At 42.6% G+C, this 25,760-nt stretch overlaps 1 pseudogene; it reads right to left on the bottom strand.

The window, feature by feature from the left end:
• LOC112266901 overlaps positions 1 to 24,159 on the bottom strand; it is a 31,806-nt pseudogene extending 7,647 nt beyond the window's left edge.
• Between the last annotated feature and the right edge of the window lie 1,601 nt (positions 24,160 to 25,760).

Here is a 25,760-nt window from a genome sequence, read left to right as displayed (position 1 = left end):
TCATTGAGATAATTATGAAACCATCGGCAAGCATCAGTACCCAACCCTATTGAGGATAGCTTATTCAGAATATAACATGGTCTTCAGATGGCGCCGACAGACATGGCAGCTCTGCTTCTAGCTCCTAAGCAACTTTGCAGTATTTTTTTTTTGTGTGTGTTATTTCTTACATTATTTAGCCCAGAACATGTTTTGTATTATTACATACAGCCAGAAATAACTTTTGGATATCAAAGCAGCGGTAACTCCAGCAATACGAAAAGGAATACGACTTTCCCGAATTGGACCCTTTGTTCGTACACCTCAGGGTGAAATTATTTTTTTATTAATTATTTTTTTACATTATCCCAGAGGCCGTTCTAAGATGCCACCAGCAGAGAAAAGGCATTTGGAGTGGACTTCTAGTCTGACTCAGGAGGCATACACACCATCCACAGCTTCTGAGCTAATGTTCAGTCTCTGGACAATAAAGTAGACAAGCTCAGGGCGAGGATCTGCTTCCAGAGAGACATCAGGGACTGTAACATACTCTGTTCCACAGAATCATGGCTCTCTCGGGATATACTGTCCCTGTCCATACAACCAGCTGGGATCTCAGTTCATTGCACAGACAGGGATAAAGAACTCTCCGGGAAGAAGAAAGACGTGGTGTGTGTTTCATGATTTAATATTATTCTTTTTAGTCCTTTAGCTCCCCAATTTCGTGGTATCTAATTGGTAGTTACAGTCTTATCCCATCGCTGCAACACCAGTACGGACTCGGGAGAGTCGAAAGTCGAGAGCTGTGCATCCTCCAAAACACAACCCAGCCAAGCCGCACTGCTTACTTAACCCGGAAGCCAGCCGCACCAACGTGTCGGAGGAAACACCGTACACCTGGCGACCGTGTCAGCGTGCATTGCGCCTGGCCCACGATGGGACAAGAACATCCCTGCCAGAAAAACCCTCCCCTAACCCAGGCAAATTGTGAGCCACCCCATGGGTCTCCCGGTTGTGGCCGGCTGCAACAGAGCCTGGACTCGAACCAGGATCTCTAGTGGCACAGCTAGCACTGCGATGCAGTGCCTTAGACCACTGCACCACTCGGGAGGCCATGTGTTTCATGATTAACTACTCATGGTGTGATTGTGATAACATACAGAAACTCAAGTCCTTTTGTACCCCTCAATCTAGAATACTTCACAATCAAATGCAGACTGTATTACCTCCCAAGAGAATTCTCTTCGGTTATAGTCGCAATCGTGTATATTCCCCCTCAAGCCAATACCACAATGGTCCTCAAGGAACTACACTAGATTTTATGCAAACTGGAAACCACATATCCTGGGGCCACATTTATTGTAGCTGGGGATTTTAACAAAGCAAATTTAAGGAAAACACTTCCGAAGTACTGTCAACACATTGACTGTAGTACTCACTTAGAAAACACACTAGACCACTGCTACTCACCTTTGAGATGCCTACAAGGCCCTCCCTTTGGCAAATTAGGTTGCTTCTCCCATCCTATAGGCAGAAACTCAAACAGGAAGTACACGTGCTAAGGTCTATTCAACGCTGGTCTGACCGGAATTGTTTTAATTGTTTTGATCACGTGGACTGAGTTCATCAGGAAGTGTACGTTGACTATTAAAACCTACCCAAACCAGAAACCGTGGATAGATGGCAGCATTTGCGCAAAACTGAAAGAGTGAACCACTGCATTTAACTATGGCAAGGGGACTGGGAATATGGTTGAATACAAACAGTGTGGTTATTCCCTCCGTAAGGCAATCAAACAGGCACAACGTCAGTACAGAGATAATGTGGAGTCGCAATTCAACGTCTCAGACACGAGACATGTGGCAAGGTCTACAGACAATCACGGATTACAAAGGGAAAACCAGCCACGTCGCGGACCGCAATGTCTTGCTCCCAGACAAGCTAAACACCTTCTTTGGCCGGTTTGAGGATACCGACGCGGCCCGCTCCCAAGGACTGCTCTTGTTCTCCATGGCTGACGTGAGTAAAACCTTTAAGCGTATTAACCCTTGCAAGGCTGCCGGCCCAGATGGCATCCCTAGCCATGTCCTCAGAGCATGGGCAGAACAGCTGGCTGGAGTGTTTACAGACATAGTCAATCTCTCCCGATCCTCTCCACTTGCTTCAAGATGTCCACCATTGATCCTGTACCCAAGAAAGCAAAGGTAACTGAACTAAATGACAATCACCCAGTAGCACTCACTTCTGTCATCATGAAGTGCTTTGAGAGGCAAGTTAAGGATCATATCAGCTCTACCTTACCTGACATCTTAGACCCAGTTAAATTTGAGGAATACATACATACAGTTGAAGTCGGAAGTTAACATACACTTAGGTTGGAGTCATTAAAACTAATTTTTCAACCACTCCACAAATGTCTTGTTAACAAACTATAGTTTTAGGACATCTAATTTGTGCATGACACAAGTAATTTTTCCAACAATTGTTAACAGACAGATTATTTCACTTATAATTCACTGTATCACAATTCTAGTGGGTCAGTAGATCACAAACACTAAGTTGACTGTGCCTTTAAACAGCTTGGAAAATTCCAGAAAATTATGTCATGGCTTTAGAAGCTTCTGATAGGCTAATTGACATAATTTGAGTCATTTGGAAGTGTACCTGTGGATGTATTTCAAGGCCTACCTTCAAACTCAGTGCCTCTTTGCTTGACATTATGGGAAAATCAAAAGAAACCAGCCAAGACCTCCACAAGTCTGGTTCATCCTTGGGAGCAACGATAAACACCATGGGACCATTTTGGAGAAATTTCCTCTGGTCTGATGAAACAAAAATAGAACTGTTTGGCGATAATGGCCATCGTTATGTTTGGAGGAAAAAGGGGGATGCTTGCAAGCAGAAGAACACCATACCAACCGTGAAGCACAGGGGTGGCAGCATCATGTTGTGGAAGTGCTTTGCTGTAGGAGGGACTGATGCACTTCTTAAAATAGATGGCATAAGGAAAATTATGTGGATGAATTGAAGCAACATCTCAAGACATCAGTCAGAAAGTTAAAGCTTGGTTGCAAATGGGTCTTCCAAATGGACAATGACCCCAAGCATACTTCCAAAGTTGTGGCAAAATGGCTTAAGGACAACAAAGTCAAGGTATTGGAGTGGCCATCACAAAGCCCTGACCTCAATTTTATAGAACATTTGTTGGCAGAACTGAAAAAGTGTGTGCGAGCAAGGAGGCCTATAAACCTGAATCAGTTACACCAGCTCTGTCAGAAGGAATAGGCCAAAATTCACCCAAATTATTGTGGGAAGCTTGTGGAAGGCTACCCGAAACGTTTGACCCAAGTTAAACAATTTATAGGCAATGCTACCAAATTGAGTGTATGTAAACTTCTGATCCACTGGGAATGTGATGAAAGAAATGAAAGGTGAAATAAATCATTCTCTACTATTATTCTGACATTTCACATTCTTAAAATAAAGTGGTGATCCTAACTGACCTAAGACAGGGAATTTTTACTAGGACTAAATGTCAGAAATTGTGAAAAACTGAGTTTAAATTTCTTTGGCTAAGGTGTATGTAAACTTCCAACTGTACGTCAGAATGCTGTTCATTGACACTTGCTCAGCCTTCAACACCATATTTTTATTATTTTAATAGGCAAGTCAGTTGAGAACAAATTCTTATTTTCAATGACTGCCCCGCCCTGTGAAACTGGGTCCTGGACTTCCTGACAGGCTGCCCCTAGGTGGTGAAGGTAGGAAACAACACCTCTACTTCGCTGATCCTCAACACAGGGGCCCCACAAGGGTGCGTGCTCAGCCCCCTCCTGTACTCCCTGTTCACCCATGACTGCATGGCCACGCATGCCTCCAACTCGTCTGCAAACTTGATGGTTGACACAACAGTACTAGGCCTGATTACCAACAATGACGAGACAACCTACAGGGAGGAGGTGGGGCCCTGGCAGAGCGGTGCCAGGAAAATAGCCTCTCACTCAACGTCAACAAAACAAAGGAGCTGATCGTGGACTTCAGGAAACAGCAGAGGGAGCACACCCCTATCCACATTGACAGGACTGCAGTGGAGAAGGTGGAAAGCTTCAAGTTCCTCGGCATACACATCACTGACAATCTGAATTTGTCCACCCACACAGACAGTGTGGTGAAAAAGGCGCAATAGCGCCTCTTCAACCTTGGATGCTTAAGAAATTTGTCTTGGTCCCTAAGACCCTCAGAAACCTTTACAGATGCACAATTGAGAGCATCCTGTCGGGCTGTATCACCGCCTGGTACGACAAGTGCATCTCCTGCAACCGCAGGGTTCTCCGGAGGACACCTACAGCAGCCGATATCACAGGAAGGCCAAAAAGATCATCAAGGCAATCAACCTCCCGAGCCGTGGCCTGTTCACCCAACTAACATCCAGAAGGCGAGGTCAGTAGAGGTGCATCAAAGCTGGGACCGAGAGACTGAAAAACAGCTTCTATCTCAAGGCCATCAGACTGTTAAATAGCCATCACTAGCCGGCTACCACCCGGTTACACAACCATGCACCTTAGAGGCTGCTCCCCTATATACAGTGGGGGAAAAAAGTATTTAGTCAGCCACCAATTGTGCAAGTTCTCCCACTTAAAAAGATGAGAGAGGCCTGTAATTTTCATCATAGGTAAACTTCAACTATGATGGACAAAATGAGAAAAAAAATCCAGAAAATCATATTGTAGGATTTTTTATGAATTTATTTGCAAATTATGGTGGAAAATAAGTATTTGGTCAATAACAAAAGTTTATCTCAATACTTTGTTATATACTGTTTGTTGGCAATGACAAATGTTTTCTGTAAGTCTTCACAAGGTTTTCACACACTGTTGCTGGTATTTTGGCCCATTCCTCCATGCAGATCTCCTCTAGAGCAGTGATGTTTTGGGGCTGTTGCTGGGCAACACGGACTTTCAACTCCCTCCAAAGATTTTCTATGGGGTTGAGATCTGGAGACTGGCTAGGCCACTCCAGGACCTTGAAATGCTTCTTACGAAGCCACTCCTTCGTTGCCCGGGCGGTGTGTTTGGGATCATTGTCATGCTGAAAGACCCAGCCAATATGCACAAAATAACTATTGACAATAGCCATATCGGTATGAGCACATCTAGCAAAAATGATAGCTTAATATAAAACTATTAATAGCATAGGTGACGTTAACAGTGGCTTCCTTCCACTGCGAGTGACGTGCCTCCATGGCTGGTTTGCAGGGTCAAGAATAGGAACATCCACTAAGTCATCTAGAGGCATCCTACTAATTAAATTGGATAGATGACACGGTGGCAACACTCCCACCAGGCCAGAGCAGCGTCCAGTTACTGGAGTAGAAGAGAAAGAGAAAGTAGGCGGACGTGGATTCCCCAGTAGCTTGTGTAAGTTCTCTACTTGTTTGCTAAGAGTAGACACATCGCCTCTGTAGTCCTCTGCTACATTGAAAGTCCGGACAGTCCACATTGTCCCAGAATAGAGAAAAATAAAACCGTTGAAACCGTTCGTTAGCGACCTCCATTTGAAACTACGGATAGGTAGGCTAACTGGGCTTCCATGTCTCTCTTCTTGACAGGAATTTACAAAAAGTTTGCTATTAGCTACAGTGGGTTTGCACCCTGCCTCCTGAAACAAGCACATCCTGTGAAATGGAAAATGCACAAGCAACACAAACCTGAGTCACACACCAGTATGGCAAACAGAGAGAAAACGGAGGACTTGCTCACTGTATTTATACTGCCTACACGTACACTATACGAGCGGGAGATGACCAACTTGGTTCTGTAGAAGCAAGCAGTGAGTCAAAACACCGGTCAAGAAGAGACAGGTGGCAGGAGTATTTGCTTACTAATGAGCAGCGAATGATGGGAAGTGAGATGAGTTGGTCTGTACACCATGTGACCTGGCTAGGACAAACTCTGCGCTAGTTTGAGCCTACTTCAGCTTAAATAGGTCACAATCACTCCACACCTTATCATTGTGATACCTAATGTGTGAAGAACATTCTGACACCAAATGCCTTCCAAGTGTCACACAAGTGGGTGGGTGCAACACATTGCTAATGTGAGGGGTGAGTTACCACGCATACTGTATGTAAAGTTATTTTAGCACTGCATTTTTACTACTGGTTGGATGTACCGCTTATCAGGCTTGCGTCCAATAACAATGACAGATCTATAACATTTCCATCAGAAATGTGTTGGGTAGTACACAAAGCTACACAATGGACCTTTTAACATTGGTGTATCTTTGACTCACTTGGCACAGTCATAAAGGTCGCAGCAGTAGCAGGTCCCACTGCGTACTTTCATCTTACATGACTCCGTGAGACCCTGGCATGGCACCTGCAAGAGGAGGCAGACACTCCAATCAACAGTATTGAGTGACAGGTACAGTACAAGCAGAGATTAGTCAAAGGTGATTTCCCCTGCCAGACAGTATGTACCACACGTATTTTCTGAATTGGACAGTATAGTTGACACAGTAAGTCATATTGCTATGAGTGCAGTTGTACTTACAGAGGCATAGTAATTCTCATAGATGTAGCTGTTTCCACTTGTGTAAAACTGGCATCTTCCTGCTTTCAGAGGACGGACATCCTGGTGTGGGGAGAGAGAGACAGCGAGACATGATATCTTAATGCATGAGAGAATTGAGTAGACTGCAGTTATATAGTTTAAAGACAGCTGCAATGACTCCATCCATTTTCAGCACACACCTTTTGAATAGCATTACCAATTACACTCCATATCGTTCTGGCATTGTAAAGTTCTCCAATAAAACAGAAGACGGATATAAAATATATATACAGTGAGTGTACAAAACTTTAGGAACACCTGCTCTTTCCATGACATAGGCTGACCATGTGAATCTAGGTGAAAGCTATGGCCTCTTATTGATGCCACCTGTTAAATTCACTTCAATCAGGGTAGATGAAGGGGAGGACACAGGTTAAATAAGTATTTTTAAGCCTTGAGACAATTGAGACATGGACTGTGTGCCATTCAGAGGGTGAATGGGCAAGACTACAGATTTAAGTGCCTTTGAAAGCTGTATGGTGGCAGGTTCCAGGCGCACCGGTGTGTCAAGAACTGCAACGCTGTTGGGTTTTTCCACACTCAACAGTTTCCAGTGTGTATCAACAATGATCCACCACCCAAAGAACGTCCAGCCAACTTGATACAACTGTGGGAAGCTTTGGAGTCAACATGGGCCAGCATCCCTGTGGAACGCTTTCGGCATCTTGTAGAGTCCATGCTGCATCAGATGACCTGGCTCCACAATCACCCGACCTCAACCCAATTGAGATGGTTTGGGATGAGTTGGACCTTAGAGGGAAGGAAAAGCAGCCAACAAGCGCTCAGCATATGTGGGAACACCTTCAAGACTGTTGGAAAAACATTCCTCATGAAGCTGGTTGAGAGAATGCCAAGAGTGTGCAAAGCTGTGTTTATCACTTTTTTGGTTACTACATGATTCAATATGTGTTATTTCATAGTTCTGATGTCTTCACTATAATTCTACAATGTAGAAAATAGTAAAAAATAAAGACAAACCTTGGAATGAGTAGGTGCATCCAAACCTTTGGCTGGTACTGTATATGTTAAAAGCAGAAGGGGTTTTGCTAAGGCGTTGTTGTCAAGTTGACATCTGTAAGTTCCGAATACATACAAATGTAGGATCTTAATTTGATCAACCTGTTGTAGAAGAACTTTCCTGCAATGCAAGAAATGTAAAACTTGTAGTGTATTTGAGGTTTTAAAAAGGCTTCTGAGGTTTGCAATTTCCACTTTGAAATTTCAGACTTGATTTTCACTTATTTAACATTTATCAACCCCTACAAAAATGTTGATTTAATTATAATCTACAAAATAATTGACATTTCCTGTTGCTGCAGGATTATCTTCCTGCTTTAGCAAACTTGCTCAAATTTAAGATCCTACATCTGTACAGTGCATTGGAATGTTTCTGTGACAAAATCTGTAAGCCAGATGACTGTATGGACTTGATTTGGCCAGTTGATAATTGTGAACAGAACTATGGTCTTGTAATATTGACAGTATGAGGAAAGGCTAAATGTTCAAATGTCAAATTGCTACACTTCTCCTTATAAAGGGATACAAATGAAAATCTATAAAAATTATGGAAAAAATCAATCCTTCTTTTTCACTTTAATACTAATCCCTTCCAGTGGTCAAATCCTACTTGGAATCAAAAATACAAATAAATGTCAAACAAGTGGTGTGGGATCAAGACTTACTGGGAAACAGACAACCAGTGGAGTCTAGTGCCCCTATTCCCAAAGTGGTCTCATAGCATTTCATATTATTCTGTACGTAAATCCAAGACTCTGCTTTTAGTATGATGTGTTACGTTTCGTATGGTATACAGTGTATTCGGAAAGTATTCAGACCCCTTCACTTTTTCCACATTTTGTTTTACATTACAGCCTTATTCTAAAATGAATTCAATAAAAAAAATTCTCTCATCAATCTACAGACAATACCCCATAATGACAAGGAAAAACAGGTTTTTAGAAATGTTTTGCAAATGTATTACAAATAAAAAAACATCACATTTACATAAGTATTCAGACTCTGGTTATGAACATTTGAACATCTTGGCCATGTTCTGTTATAATCTCCACCCGGCACAGCCAGAAGAGGACTGGCCACCCCACATAGCCTGGTTCCTCTCTAGGTTTCTTCCTAGGTTTTGGCCTTTCTAGGGAGTTTTTCCTAGCCACCGTGCTTCTACACCTGCATTGCTTGCTGTTTGGGGTTTTAGGCTGGGTTTCTGTACAGCACTTTGAGATATCAGCTGAGGTACGAAGGGCTATATAAATACATTTGATTTGATTTGATTCCTTAGATATCGTACACCAGCTTTTATTTACAAAAATACATAGTCCGCCGCCCCTTGTCTTACCAGACGCCGCTGTTCTATCCTGCCGATACAGCGTATAACCAGCCAGCTGTATGTTGATAATGTCGTCGTTCAGCCATGACTTCGTGAAGAATAAGATATTACAGTTTTGAATGTCCCGTTGGTAATTTGATCTTCCACGTAGGTCATCGATTTTGTTTTCCAAAGATTGCACGTTTGCTAGTAGAATGGAAGGCAGTGAGGGTTTATTAGATCGCCTACGAATTCTCAGAAGGCAGCCCACCCTCTGGCCCATTTTTCTTCTCTTCTTCTGGGCCTGTCCCCTTTGAAAGAGGTATGTCATTCATGTCAGGCTCGTCGGACTCGTTAAAGGAAAATAAGATTCTGCCAGTTCGTGGTGAGTAATCGCAGTTCTGATGTCCAGAAGTTATTTTCGATCATAAGTGATGGTAGCAGCAATATTATGTACAAAATAAGTTACAACGTGAAGAAACAAACAAAAAACACAATTGGATAGGAACACGTAACACACGCCTTCTTCTCCAGCGCCATCTTAACACTAGCCTCCCAGTCCCTACTGCTGAAAAACATCCCCACAGCACGATGCTGCCACCACCATGCTTCACTGTAGGGATGGTGCCAGGTTTCCTCCAAATGTGGCGCTTGGCATTCAGGCCAAAGAGTTCAATCTTGGTTTCATCAGACCAGAGAACCTTGTTTCTCATGTTCTGAGAGTCTTTAGGTGCCTTTTGGAAAACTGCAAGCGGGCTGTCATGTGCCTTATACAGAGGTGTGGTTTCCGTCTGGCCACTCTACCATTCAGGCCTGATTGGTGGAGCGCTGCAGTGATGGTTGACCTTCTGGAAGGTTCTCCCATCTCCACAGAGGATCTCTGGAGCATCGGGTTCTTGGTCAACTCCCTCACCAAGGCGCTTCTCCCCTGATTACTCAGTTTGGCCGGGCGTCCAGCTCTAGGAAGACTTGGTGATTCCAATCTTCTTCCATTTAAGAATGATGGAGGCTACTCTATTCCTTCGTACCTTCAATGCTGGAGAATTGTTTTGGTACCCTTCCCCAGATCTGTGCCTTGACACAATCCTGTCTCGGAGCTCTACGGACAATTCCTTCAACCTCATGATTTGGTTTTTGCTCTGACATGCACTGTCAACTGGGACCATATATAGACAGCTGTGTGCCTTTCCAAATCATGTCCAACCAATTGAATTTACCACAAGTGGACTCCAATCAAGTTGTAGAAACATCTCAAGGATGATCAATGGAAAAAGTATGCACCTGAGATCAATGTCGAGTCTCATAGCAAAGGGTCTGAATACTTATGTAAAAAAGGTATTAATGTTATTTATTTTTAATACATTTGCTAAATTTAAAATACAATTGTTTTTGCTATGTCATTATCGGGTATCATGTGTAGATTGATGAGGATTTTTTTTTTAAATTCATTTTAGAATAATGCTGTAATGTAACAAAATGTGGAAAAAGTCAAGGGGTCTGAATACTTTCTGAATTGACTGTATATTAATTTGTGGATGTCCATCCATTTCATATGATATGTTACGAATTGCAAAACGTACAATATGTTACGAATATATGTTACGAATTCCAATTTGTTGTGGCTAACGTTAGCTAGGTGGCTAACGCTAACGTTAGCTAGCTCTAGGGTTAGGTCAAATCAAATCAAATCAAATCAAATTTTATTTGTCACATACACATGGTTAGCAGATGTTAATGCGAGTGTAGCGAAATGCTTGTGCTTCTAGTTCCGACAATGCAGCAATAACGAACAAGTAATCTAACTAACAATTCCAAAAAACTACTGTCTTATACACAGTGTAAGGGGATAAAGAATATGTACATAAGGATATATGAATGAGTGATGGTACAGAGCAGCATAGGCAAGATACAGTAGATGATATCGAGTACAGTATATACATATGAGATGAGTATGTAAACCAAGTGGCATAGTTAAAGTGGCTAGTGATACATGTATTACATAAGGATGCAGTCGATGATATAGAGTACAGTATATACGTATGCATATGAGATGAATAATGTAGGGTAAGTAACATTATATAAGGTAGCATTGTTTAAAGTGGCTAGTGATATATTTACATCATTTCCCATCAATTCCCATTATTAAAGTGGCTTTAGTTGAGTCAGTGTCATTGACAGTGTGTTGGCAGCAGCCACTCAATGTTAGTGGTGGCTGTTTAACAGTCTGATGGCCTTGAGATAGAAGCTGTTTTTCAGTCTCTCGGTCCCAGCTTTGATGCACCTGTACTGACCTCGCTTAGGTGTTAAGGTTAGGAGTTACATTGAAGGGTTAAGATTAGGGTTAAGGGTTAGTGGAAGGTTTAGCTAAAAGGGATAGGGTTAGGGGAAGGGTTAGCTAAAAGGGATATGGTTAAGGTTAGGGGAAGGGTTAGCTAATATGCTAAGTAGTTGCAAAGTAGCTATAAAGGAGTAAGTAGTTGCTAATTAGCTAAAATGCAAAAGTTGTCCGTTATTAAATTTGAACACGCAACCTTTGGGTTGCTAAATAGTCATGTTATACGCCCACACATTCACCCCGACCAACCATCCTTCTTTCATTTTTGCTTTAAGTAACCTTTCTGTAACCATTCCAAACCTAACATATCATACTAATATGGGTTTCAAGGACTTACATTTACTATGTTACGCCTAGTCTATGAGACCAGTCTGCTATACCCAAAGACTTATTTCTGTCTGCTTTTACTTTCTTGCTCACAGTTTAGAGAAAAACAAAAGAATTGCGTAATTTACATAATGAATCATTGCATAGAAAAAAGCATAAGAAAACACTCACTTAGATACATAATACATGGCATATTGTCTACCTTGTTCATTTGGGGGTATTATTGATGCTTTGTATTTTACAATTCACTTTTGGTTTCTTTAGATTTTTTTAATAGGGCTTTGATAGAGGCAAACATTCCAAGCTGAAGCTTTGGGATCACTGGTCTAATAAAATAACTTGCTTGCTGGGTTCCCCAGCCTTGCTCCCACTACATACTAACACGGACAAAGATGCCCTGCACAATCAGACAGGCATGCAGACAGACAGACAGGCAGGCGGGCAGATATACTGTGTAGGCACAATTCTGGTCCTTTGCATCTTGCCATTTTCCTAGAAATGTACACATTAATATTATATTGCATTGTCATTGTGTAGGTATGCATTGTTCCACTTTGAGATTTAAATGTGTTTTAAAGTTTATTGCAAGTATTAAAGTTTCGGCATATTGTGCCATTTGGCATGGCAAATGGAACATTTGATCTTGTGTGAAATGTTCGTGTGGGTTAACACATTGAAATGGGGGGAGAGGAAGCTCTCTCACCCAAAGGTTTCTCATGATCACACTCATCCACAGGGAGTGAGGCTCCATCAATCTGCCGTCAACATTACAGACAGGGTGGGTCAATGTCCATCCACACACATTGAAACACTCATGCAAGAACACTAATATCATAGCTATTCTTACAAACACTCTCATATATGACATCAAGATCAGAGACTGGGGGAAGAGAAACTGAGATCAAGCCTACTGCCGACAGAATAAATGAGAAACAAATGAGTTGTTTTCCTCCTAATATTGCTGAAAGACACACATGGAGCAGCAACGTGACTCACCATGTTGAAAACGATGAAGACACCATCCACCACCAGACACAGGAAGGAAGCAATGATTCCGAAGCTGAGGAAAACAATCGCCGCCACAAGCTGGAGAGAAAGGGAAAAATACATTATTCAAAAAGATAGTAACATACACACGACTGAGCACATGCTAATAGGACTAATGTTCAACAACAAAACTAGGAAGACAGTACACTGCGCATATCCTTCCAAGTGGGTTGTAGCAATCGCACTTGCACGGACGTCAATTCAACGCCTATTCCACGTTGGTTCAAGGTAATTTCATTGAAATGACATGGAAACAACTTTGATTAAACCAGTGTGTGCCCAGTGAGATGTTTAAAGCTTTCAATTTCATCTGATGAAGACAGAAAACCAAATGATTGTTACAATAAACACAGTTGGGCGCATATATGGATTTAAGACATTATGTCAGACAAAATAGCTGAGCAGATTCAACTCAACGTCACCCAGTGTTAACACAATATCCACACTCAGAGAGAGAGAGAGAGAGAGAGAGTATGAAGGAGCTTTGGCCGCCAGCAGACAAAGAGAAACAGATGCGGGAAGGGGTGGGAGGGAGTTTGTGGACCTGAGGGAAGCATGCTTTGGGATGTGTTCATTACCCACTGGGAAACAATTGGTTGCATCAATGTTGTTTCCACTTAATTTCAACAAAGAATTCAATCCGATGACGTTGGATCAACGTGGAAAACTGATTGGATTTGCAAAAAGTCATCAACGTAAGGGAATTTCATATTATTTGACCCTAACTCTTAACTTAAATCCAATGACATGGTGGACTTCATGTTGAAGTCACATTAGATGACATCTCAACGAAATGTAACTCAAAACTAGAAGTTGAAATGATATCTGTGCCCAGTGGGTAGGGACCAAACTGAAGAAAACTGCCAGAAACAGGAAGGGACAACAGTACATTGACTTCCTAATAAGAAATACATTTTTCCACAGTTGCAAAACATTTTTTAAAGTTTTCCATTACATGCCCTAATACAGGGGTTCTTGTCCGCGGAGGTACTGGATGGGTACGCGTCCAGATCTCAATATATACTGTACACAGTTCCTTCAGAAAGTGTTCACACCGCTTGACGTATTCCCTATTTTGTTGTGTTATAGCCTGAATTCAAATTACATGTATATTTTTTTTACCCATCTACACATAATACCACATCATCACAAAGTGAAAAGATGTTTTTAGAAATGTTTGCAAATTTATTGAAAATTAAATATCAAATTTACATACGTATTCACATCCCTGGGTCAATACTTTGTAGAAGCACCTCTGGCAGCAATTACAGCTGTGAGTCTTTCTGGGTAAGTCTATAAGAGCATTCCACACCTGGATTGTGCAATATTTGCCCATTATTCTTCAAGCTCTGTCAAAATGGTTTTTGATCATTGCTAGTCAACCATTGTCAGATCTTGTCATATATTTTGAAGTAAATTTAAGTAAAAACTGTAACCGCTCAGGAACATTCACTGTCTTCTTGGTAAGCAACTCCAGTGTAGATCTGGCATTGTGTTTTAGGTTATTGTCCTGCTGAAAGGTGAATTCATCTCCCAGTGTCTGGTGGAAAGCAGATTGAAGCAGGTTTTCCTGTAGGATTTTGTCTGTGCTTAGCTCCATTCCGTTTATTTTTTAAACTGAAAAACTCCCCAGTCCTTAACGATTACAAGCATAACCATAATCAATGTTTCGGCACTGAGCAAATTTCAGGTCTGCTGAGCTCAAACTTAAAAGTTTTGAAAATTCAATGCAACTTCTGGCATGCGTTTACTGTGAACACTGAGGCTCTACCTGTTTTAAGTTGTAGTTATAACAGTGGCTATTTGATCATAATGTAGGCCTATCAGAGTGGCCTACCATTAAAAATGGAGAAAATACATCCCATAACATTTTCACATGGAAAAAGCTGTTCTTTCAGCCTACAGTAGCAGACAATGTGTGGTGTTCAATGTAGGCCTACATTCATGACACTTTGAAAAAAATATGCAGAGCTTGACATTAACCTGTTGATCCACTTGTCCTTCAGACAAGGAGGTGACTGAAAATGTTGTGTTGTTTGATGCAAGAAACCACTTTACAAAATGTAATTAATTATTATTCCCATACCATTATTACAAAGAATTAGATAAACTATGCTACCCTCTGTCTATTGGCTACTTAGCTTATTCAAGCCTGTCTCAAAATACAACAATGCCCCTTTAATCCAGAAAAAAGCTATTTACCTGTCTTGCTTTTCAAAGATGGCTAGAAATGTACATGTTTTGTGTTCTTGTAGGAAGCAACCACTCCACCTTTGCTGACTAGAAATTGGTTATAACTGGGCTAATAACTCACTTACTAGCAAAGAATATTAACAAATGTAAACACCTGGCTACATGCAGCTCTTGCTTTGATCTCAAAACAAGCACATCTACTTTACCCCACTCATGCTGTTAACACAGTCCAGTTCAAAGTGAATGGCATAGATCCATATATGACAATGGTCTATTTGTATATAGGGATACTGCAGCTCTGATTGGTTATGGCGCACTAGTCTGTGAAGAGTATGGGTCTGAGTAGAATCCTGGCAGGTGTGTTCACTGACATTTTCAACATGTCCCTGACTGAGTCTGTAATACCAACAGGTTTCAAGCAGACCACCATAGTACCTGTGCCCAAGATCACAAAGGCAACCTGCCTAAATGACTACAGACCCGTAGCACTCACGTCCGTAGCCATGAAGTGCTTTGAAAGGTTGGTCATGGCTCACATCAACACTATTATCCCAGAAACCCGAGACCCACTCCAATTTGCATACTGTCCAAACAGATCCACGGATGATGCAATCTCTATTGCACTCCACACTGCCCTTTCCCACCTGGACAAAAGGAACACTTATGTGAGAATGCTATTCATTGACTACAGCTCAACGTTCAACACCATAGCACCCTCAAAGCTCATCACTAAGCTAAGAATCCTGGGACTAAACACCTCCCTCTTCTCCTGGATCCTGGACTTACTGACGGGCCGCCATGAGGTGGTGAGGGTAGGTAGCAACACATCTGCCACGCTAATCCTCAACACTGGAGTTCCACAGGGGTGCGTGCTCAGTCCCCTCCTGTACTCCCTGTTCACCCACGACTGCATGGCCAGGTACGACTCCAACACCATCATTAAGTTTGCAGACAACACAACAGTGGTAGGCCTGATCACAGACAACGACGAGACAGCCTATAGGGAGGAGGTCAGAGACCTGGCCGTGTGGTGCCAGAATAACAACCTATCCCTCAACGTAACCAAGACTAAGGAGATGATTGTGGACTACAGGAAAAGGAGGCCCGAGTACACCCCCATTCTCATCGACGGGGCTGTAGTGGAGCAGGTTGAGAGCTTCAAGTTCCTCGGTGTCCACATCAACAACAAACTAGAATGGTCCAAACACACCAAGACAGTCGTGAAGAGGGCATGACAAAGCCTGTTCCCCCTCAGGAAACTAAAAAGAGTTGGCATGGGTCCTAAGATCCTCAAAAGGTTCTACAGCTGCAACATTGAGAGCATCCTGACTGGTTGCATCACTGCATGGTACGGCAATTGCTCGGCCTCTGACCTCTGACTAGTGCGTATGGCCCAGTACATCACGGGGGCTAAGCTGCCTGCCATCCAGGACCTCTACACCAGGAGGTGTCAGAGGAAGGCCCTAAAAACGGTCAAAAATCCCAGCCACCCCAGTCATAGACTGCTCTCTCTACTACTACATGGCAAGCGGTACCTGAGTGCCAAGTCTAGGACAAAAAGGCTTCTCAAAGGCTTCTCGTTTTTTTACCCGAAGCCATAAGACTCCTGAACAGGTAATCAAATGGCTACCCGGACTACTTGCATGTTTTTTTGTCAAATCTACCAATGGGTGCCCTTCTTTGTGAGGCATTGGAAATACTTCCTGGTCTTTGTGGTTGAATCTGTGTTTGATATTCACTGTTCGACTAAGGGACCTTACAGATAATTGTATGTGTGGGGTACAGAGATGAGGTAGTAATTCAAAAATCATGTTAAACAATATTATTGCACACAGAGTGAATCCATGGAACTTATTATGTGAATTGTTAAGGAAATTGTTACTCCTGAACTTATTTATTCTTGCCATAACAAAGGGGTTGAATACTTACTGACCCAAGATATTTCAGATTTGTATTTTTCATTCACTTGTACCAATTTTGAAAAACATAATTCCACTTTGACATTATGAGGTATGTGTGTTGGCTAGCGACAAAAAAATCTCAATTTAATCTATTTTAAATTCAGGCTGTAACACAACAAAATGTGGGAAAAGTCAAGGGGTGTAAATACATTCTGAAGGCATTGTAGTACACTACCGGTGAAAAGTTTTAGAACACCTACTCATTCAAGGGTTTTTCTTTATTTTTACTGTTTTCTACATTGTAGAATAATAGTGAAGACATCAACACATGGAATCATGTAGTAACCAAAGAAGTGTTAAACATATCAAAATATATTTTGTATTTGAGATTCTTCAAAGTAGCCACCCATTGCCTTGATGACAGCTTTGCAAACTCTTGGCATTCTCTCAACCAGCTTTATGAGGTAATCACCTGGAATGCCCCCCCGCTCCCTGCAGTGTCTACACTGCAGGCATTGAGATACTTTCCAAGCCAGGCACATTTTCTCATCTGTGCTGAGGTCCCCTCACTCTCTTCATCTCCCCATCTTTCATCGACCTAACGAGTTGCTTTCTGTTTATACACTCAGTATCTGCCTCCTTTTAAACAGCGTTTTCTTCTGCTGGATAAAGATGGTATGGAGCAGCCCCACATGTACTCATCAATATCCTTATCCACTACGCACACACACACACACACACACACACACACACACCTCTGTCCATCTTCTCTAACTTGTTAATCATTAGTCCTGCTGTATGAGGTGGAGAGTCAACACAACAGAACAGAGAGTACCATGGGTGTCACACCCTGATCCGTTTCACCCGTCTTTGTGATTGTCTCCACACCCCTCCAGGTGTTGCCCATCTTCCCCTGTGTATTTATACCTGTGTTCTCTGTTTGTCTGTTGCCAGACAAACAGCCTACCAGCGTTTTCCCTTGCTCCTGTCTTTGCTATAGTTCCTGTTTTCTTGTTTCCCAGTTTTGACCATTCCTGCCTGCCCTGACCCTGCCTGACTCTACCCTGGCTTCCGAGCTGGGCATCCCCACTCAGCCCCGCTCCATTCCCATGGATGTTAGAGCGCTGAACGGGGGCTCTATAGGCCGGGTCACCCACAACACCACTCCCATCAACCTACGTGTGTTAGGGAACCACAACGAGGTTATCCAGTTCCTGCTCATTAAGTCTCTTCAGATTCCCATGGTATTGGGATTCTTCTGGCTCCAGTGACACAATCTCCTAATTAACTGGTCTACTGGAGACCGTTCTGCCAAGCCCATTGCCTGGAGTCAGCACAACCTGCCCCGCGATGTCTTCCTGGGGGCTCGGAAGTCGCCCCGAACCTCTCCGCCATTCCCGCGGAGTACCAGGCCCTCCGGGACGTGTTCAACAAGGCCCGGGCCACTTCGCTTCCGCCGCACCAACCTTATGACTGCGGGATTGACCTGCTCCCTAGCACGACTGCGCCCCAGGGATGCCCCAGAGACCAAGGCGATGTAGACCTACATGGAGGACTCCCTAGCTGTAGGATTCATCCGACCTTCTTCTTCCCCCGCCGTCGCAGGGTTCTTCTTTGTGGGGAAGAAGGATAAGACCTTACGCCCGTGCATTGACTACCGGGGTCTCAACGACATAACGGTGAAGAGCCGCTACCCGCTACCCCTCATGTCCTTTGCCTTTGAGACGCTCCAGGGGGCCACTATGTTTTCGAAGCTGGATCTACGTAACACCTACCACCTGGTGCGGATACGGAAGAGGACGAGTGGAAGACTGCCTTCAACACGGCCAGAATGTCAAGCTGGATGCACTGACCCCCCGCTATAGCCCCACAACTACAACCCCGGAACCGGAGACCATCTTTCCCACTTCGTGCCTGGCGACAGCACTCAGCTGGGGGATAGGGAAGCAGGTTTGTTAGTCGCAGTGTTCCCAGCCAAACCCCGGGGGGCCTGATAACCGGATGTTTGTTCCTGACGCCGTCCGCTCCGCTGCCCTAGTGGGCCCACTCATCCAGGCTTGCTTGCCACCCGGGCTGCCGTCGGACCCTGGTCTTTTGGTGGCCTACCATAGATTGGTTTCCTAAAGCTACCCACTTCATTCCTCCCCCCAAACTACCCTCTGCCAAAGAGATGGCCCAGCTCATAGTGCAGCACGTCTTCCGGATCCATGGACTACCAGTAGATATGGTGTCCGACCAGGATCCTTGCCATGCAGTAGTAGAGAGAGTCTGTGACTGGAGTGGCTGAGGTCTTTGACAATTTTTAAGGCCTTCCTCTGACACCGCCTGGTGTAGAGGTCCTGGATGGCAGGCAGCTTAGCCATCCTGGATGGCAGGCAGGATAGAGTTGTGGTCAGATTTACCAAACGGAGGGCGAGGGAGAGCTTTGTACGTGTCTCTGTGTGTGGAGTACAGGTGATCTAGAATTTGTTCCCCCACTTGTTTCAAGATGTTCACCATTGTTCCTGTACCCAAGAAAGCAAAGGTAACGGAACTAAATGACTATTGCCCCGTGGCACTCACGTCTGTCAATATGAAATGCTTTGAGAGGCTAGTTAAGGATCATATCACCTCCACCTTACCTGACATCCTAGACCCACTTCAATTTGCCCCAATACATCTACAGACAATGCAATCACCATCACACTGCACACTGCCCTATCCCATCTGGACAAGATGAATACCTATTAAAGAATGCTGTTCATTGACTATAGTTCAGCATGCAACACCATAGTACCCTCCAAGCTCATCAGTAAGCTCAGGGCCCTGGGTCTGTACCCCGCCCTGTGCAACTGGGTCCTGGACTTCCTGACGGGCTGCCCCAGGTGGTGAAGGTAGGAAACAACACCTCTAATTCGCTGATTCTCAACACAGGGGCCCCACAAGGGTGCATACTCAGTCCCCTGCTGTACTCCCTGTTCACCCATGACTGCGTGGCTACGCACACCTCCAATTCAATCATCAAGTTTGCAGACAACACAACAGTAGTAGTCCTGATTACCAACAATGATGAGACAGCCTACAGAAAGGAGGTGAGGGCCCTGGGAGAGTGGTGCCAGGAAAATAACCCCTCACTCAATGCTGACAACACAAAGGAGCTGATTCTGGACTTCAGGAAACAGCAGAGGGAGCACGCCCCTATCCACATCGACAGGACTACAGTGGAGCAAGTGGAAATCTTCAAGTTCCTCTGCGTACACCCCACTGACGATCTGAAATGGTCCACCCACACAGACCGTGTGGTGAAGAAGGTGCAACTGCGCCTCTTCAACCTCAGGAGGATAAAGAAATTTGTCTTGGCACCTAAAACCCTCACAAACTTTTACAGATGCACAATTGAGAGCATCCTGTCGGGCTGTATCACCGCCTGTTACGGCAATTTCACCACCCACAACCACAGGGACAAACTACCTCCAGGACACCTGCAGCACCCGATGTCACAGGAAGGCCAAAAAGATCAACAAGGACAACAACAGCCCGAGCCACTGCCTGTTTACCCCACTGTCATCCAGAAGGCGAGGTCAGTACATGTCGCTCAAAGCTGGGACCGAGAGACTGAAAAACAGCTTCTATCTCAAGGCCATCAGACTGTTAAATAGCCATCATAAGGTGGCTTCCACCCGGTTACGTAACCCTGCACCTTAGATCCTGCTGCCCCATATATTTAGACTTGAAATCACTGGCCACTTTAATAATGGAACACTAATCACTTTAATAATATTTACATATTTTTGCTTTACTCATCTCATATGTATATACTGTATTCTATTCTACTGTATTTAGTCCATGCCTCTCCGACATTGCTCATATATTTATATATTCATCCATTCCATTCTTTTACGTTTAGGTTGTGTGTATTGTGTGAATTGTTGTGAATTGTTAGATATTACTACACTGTTGGAGCTAGAAACACAAGCATTTCACTACACCTTCAATACCACATGCTAAACATGTGTATGTGTCAAATAAAATGTGATTTGACCAATACTATTATCCAATGCATTTTAGGGGTTTCCTTCAATGTTTTACAGGCCAGACCATATTTCTGTCTTTTACACCAAACTGAGGCTGTGGCTGTGACTTGGATACCACACCACTCTCTATTCTTAATCACTCCCACTCTCTTTGACAGATAAAAAAGACAATTAACTGAAAGATGCAGTATGGAAACACACTGAAACCAAAACTCAATCCCAAGTAACCTCTTTTGAAACTACTCCTCTGGTCATTAGCCCTGTGAATACTGTGCATCAGGGGCGAGCAACAGCCATGGGGTGTGCATTCTTTTTTAACAAATGGTCCACTATCAGCTAAATCAGTTGTTAAATTGTTGGGCTGGGGGGGGGGAGCCTGCACACAGCCTGGAGTTACCCAAATCCATCTTAGCTGTGCATGGCTGCAACTATAACCAAGAGGACAAGAGAGAGAGAGATAGATCAGGCAAGAACATGATGAGATAAGCAGGGGAATAGAGAGAGACCATTCAGGAGGAAGGACAGTACAAATGTGACAAATGAGTGAGAAGTAGTATTATGTACCAGCTGTTTTCGGTTTTCCTCCAGGCAGAGTCCAAGAACACCCAGGAAGGATCCAAACGCCAACTGCAGAGATCAAATAGAACAGCCACTGTTAGAGAGATGCCAGAGGTTGGCTCTTACTGTAGAGAACTTTATGCACTATTAAAAGTCATATAACGGATATTATTTTTATGGAAAGATTATTCCCTGGTGGACTACTACTACTACAGGATTGGGAGCACCAATGAGCTGTGCAGTTGAATCACTCCACTAATGTTACCCCCAAATCAGAATAGAGTTGCAGTGATCCAGCAGAAGAAATGCTAAGGTTTAAAACATGGACATAACAGAAAATGTACCTGTTACAACATGGCTGTGTCTTATCCATGTCAATTTAATAGTACAATTTATAGAGGTGGATAGAGGGCACACTTGCCACAAAGCCTGTTTCAGCATGGTCAGCGCCATTTGAGATTTTCACAATTTTCGAATAGTCAATTGGGTGAGACTTCCTTTTGGTTGAGAAAAAGAAATGGACTACTTTAAAAACAGATAAGAACCAATAGCGCTTACTATGATGTCATAGAATCGTGGACTCTCTTTCCGAACCCTATGATGCCACTACAAAACAGAATCTAACTTTAATTTAATATTCTCTATCTTAAATTTAGTAATCGCTTGTGGACAGTTCTACGTAAAAAATAACTGGTACGCAAAGGAATGGGATGTATGGGATAACGAGCCGCAGTAGTTCCAGTGTTTGGATTTTTCGTCACTGGTTATTTGGACAAATGACAATTTCGCAGTTGTTAGCATATTTCGAATTTCCAAAGGGAAGGGGACATTCGGACCGTAACTTGCAAAGAGAGAAGGTGGAGCACCTCGTTCTACCATCTCTTGATCCAATTTGTTAATACGTATGGGCCCATAATTTATCGATCAACTGACCAATTACACAAGATTTTAGTTCTGGGTTAACCGAGATTATACATTTAGAAATGATCGGTCTTCAAATGTGTATAAAATCTACTGGAAAGATTTACTGACTGTGGTGTGAATAACAGCTTAAATATATGTTGTTTGTCTGTCATGTGCTATAATAAGATGAATGATGACAGCTGTCACGACATTTATGAGATTTGAATTGTCATGATTTGGAAGACATCTTGTTTTGTGGACAACAACTCACAAGCCATAGTTTCCCTATCCATCAATAACAGACCTGCCTTCTTGGCATTGCAACTTCTTTATTCTTAAGGTATGTGTAGTTTTTTTGATGACATAAAGAGAAAACATTTGAGAAAATGTGGCTATTGTTAATAGTTAATTTATATGTCAAGTGAGTAATTTTCACTAAAATGGCAGATTAACATAATGATGATTATGATGATGGTTTTAATAATAATGAGGATGATGAACTTACAATGACTCCAGAGGCATATCCAGTGATGCTGAGGCTCTCTGTGCGAGTGGTGGTGTAGATCCCCAGAATGACCAGGACCAGGGACAGACAGAACATGCCCAGTACCAGCCATATCGCCATCCTGTTCCTCCTCTTCATCAGCTCTGAACCCACAGATGCATGTGCGCGATGAGACAAGGATATCCCTACCGGCAAACCCCTCCCTAACCCGGACGACACTAGGCCAATTGTTTGTCGCCCCACGGACCTCTCGGTCGCGGCCGGCTGCGCAAGAGCCTGGGCGCGAACCCAAAGTCTCTGTTGGCACAGCTAGCACTGCGATGCAGTGCCCTAGACCACTGTGCCACCCAGGAGGTCTTTTTTAAAATATAAAATATAAATAAAAAAAGTTACATGTTTTTACTGAGAACTCTGGCACAGAGGGAGCAGATATGCTCCAGTCCATGATTTATTATTTTCAAAATAATAAGGATTATTAATATGATGGTAATAATTACATTTAAGATGTATTAAGGGCTCATTTATTGTGCGGACTGACATACTGAAAGGACAGTATAGAGAATACATATGAAAAACCCTCAGACAGAGAGTAGATAATATAATAAACACAATGGGCCGAATTCTAATTTGCGATCATGTAAAAAATCTCCCATCGAGATCAGTACATGAGTTACACGTCAGTCATCGTTCTTTCAATTGGCAGGTCTCAAAATAGAATAAGGTCCAATGCAGAAAATCATAGAAAATCTTAAAAAATACAGTTAAACCTGCAAATAAATGTAATATATTTATTTATTTGTTTAATGATTAGGCTAAACTACTTTGGAGATTATAGGTTATGTCCAAAAAGCTGTACAAATCATGTTTTTAAATAAGCATGTAACTTGTATAGCCTTCATGTATACAGACAAAAACCACTTGCATTTTACTTGCCCAAAACGAAATCCTTTCAACTAAGCTATTTAATTGATGCTGTCATAATTTACAAAGCATAATATGGTAAAATAGTAGGCCTAATTCAACCAGTAGCCTAATTCAAATACAGTAGCCTAATTCAAATACAGTAGCCTAGTTCAAATACAGTAGCCTAATTCAAATACAGTAGCCTACACTAATTCACAGTATAGGCTAAACAGCCGAATAAACACACATTGAATGATTGAACTCAATAGCCCACCTGCTTGACTGAGAGGGGGCTTCTCCCGATCCTCTGTGTCCCGAATGGCCCCGTTTGTCATGCTACCAAACGTATGCTCCACGGAGTATAATATCCACAATATCCCTGAGTGAGCCAAGGGGCTACGTCGGCTGTGCTGATTTCAGAACACCTACGGTCTGTTGCGCATGGAGCTCTTCAAATGTTTTATAAGAGCACTGCGCGCACGGTTGGCAAACGTGTTCCCCAAATAAGCACGCATAAGATCCGTTTTCTAGCCTACAACGGCGAGGATGCGCTGCCCCCTTATTACAAAAGGACTAGCCTAATAATAGGCGTTTTCTTCTTATTAAGCCACTGAATCTTACGGTGAATGCTTTTCTGGTTTATTCAGTTGGCCGGTTAAAAAAACAAACGCTAATCTTATGAGAAATTGTATAGGCTACTATTACAATCCTACAGTACTATACCTTGAGATGTTTAACTAAAATTAAGAATAACCTACATGTGTTTTAGATTAAACATCATGAATCTATTCATCAAGGATGTAATCTTTTTTTTGTATTTTAATTATGAACGTGACCCACTCCCTCTCCCACTTTCCTCTGTGGTTCTGCTTAGAGTCTAGAGATCAATATTATTGTATATAATGTATATGTACTCGTGTGTTACATTATTGGATATTAATCTTGAAAAAATATCACTGGTTTAGAGGTGATATGATAGTGTACAGATTTAGCACATGGGAAAGGTGAGAGTTGTCATATATACACTACCATTCAAAAGTTTGGGGCCACTTAGAAATGTCCTTGTTTTTGAAAGAAAAGCAACTTTTTTGTCCATTAAAATAACATAAAATTGATCAGAAATACAGTGAAGACATTGTTAATGTTGTAAATGACTATTGTAGCTGGAAACATCAGATTGTTTTTGGAATATCTACATAGGCGTACAGAGGCCCATTATCAGCAACCATCACTCCTGTGTTCCAATGGCACGTTGTGTTAGCTAATCCAAGTTTATCATTTTAAAAGGCGAATTGATCATTAGAAAACCATTTTGCAATTATGTTAGCACAGCTGAAAAGTGTTGTTCTGATTAAAGAAGAAATAAAACTGGCCTTCTTTAGACTAGTTGAGTATCTGGAGCATGAGCAAATATTGTTGAGGATTCAAATGAGGAAAATATTCAACAACAGCCACGTGATTGGTGGGTCCCCCTCGGGATGTTGAGCTAATGTAGGCTAATGCAACTAGCATGAGGTTGTAAGTAACAAGAACATTTCCCAAGACATGGACATATCTGATATTGGCAGAAAGCTTACATTATTGTTAATCTAACTGCACTGTCCAATTTACAGTAGCTATTACAGTGAAAGGGCGGCAGGGTAGCCTAGTGGTTAGAGCGTTGGACTAGTAACCGGAAGGTTGCAAGTTCAAACCCCCGAGCTGTTGTTCTGCCCCTGAACAGGCAGTTAACCCACTGTTCCTAGACCAGTTAACCCACTGTTCCTAGGCCGTCATTGAAAATAAGAATTTCTTCTTAACTGACTTGCCTAGTTAAGGTCAAATAAAAATTTAAAAAAGAATACCATGCTATTGTTTGAGGAGAGTGCCCAGCTATGAACTTGAAAAGTTATTAATAAACCAATTAGGCACATTTGGGCAGTCTTGATACAAAATAATGTGTTATATTCTCCTACATTAATTTCACATTTCCACAAACTTCAAAGTGTTTCCTTTCAAGTGGTATCAAGAATATGTGTATCCTTGCTTCAGGTCCTGAGCTCATTTTTGGTGAAAATTGAAAAACATGGTTGTTCCAATTTGAAAACTGGACAAACTGTTAAATACATGAACAGAGAAAGAAAGAGGTATTCCACATTCCGTCATTGGACGAGCAGGAAAAGCCA

Source organism: Oncorhynchus tshawytscha, linkage group LG14 (assembly GCF_018296145.1).
Source record: "Oncorhynchus tshawytscha isolate Ot180627B linkage group LG14, Otsh_v2.0, whole genome shotgun sequence".
NCBI classification, from domain to species: domain Eukaryota; kingdom Metazoa; phylum Chordata; class Actinopteri; order Salmoniformes; family Salmonidae; genus Oncorhynchus; species Oncorhynchus tshawytscha.
Note: the sequence above shows the minus strand (reverse complement) of the source record. Positions and strands in the feature narration are given on the sequence as shown.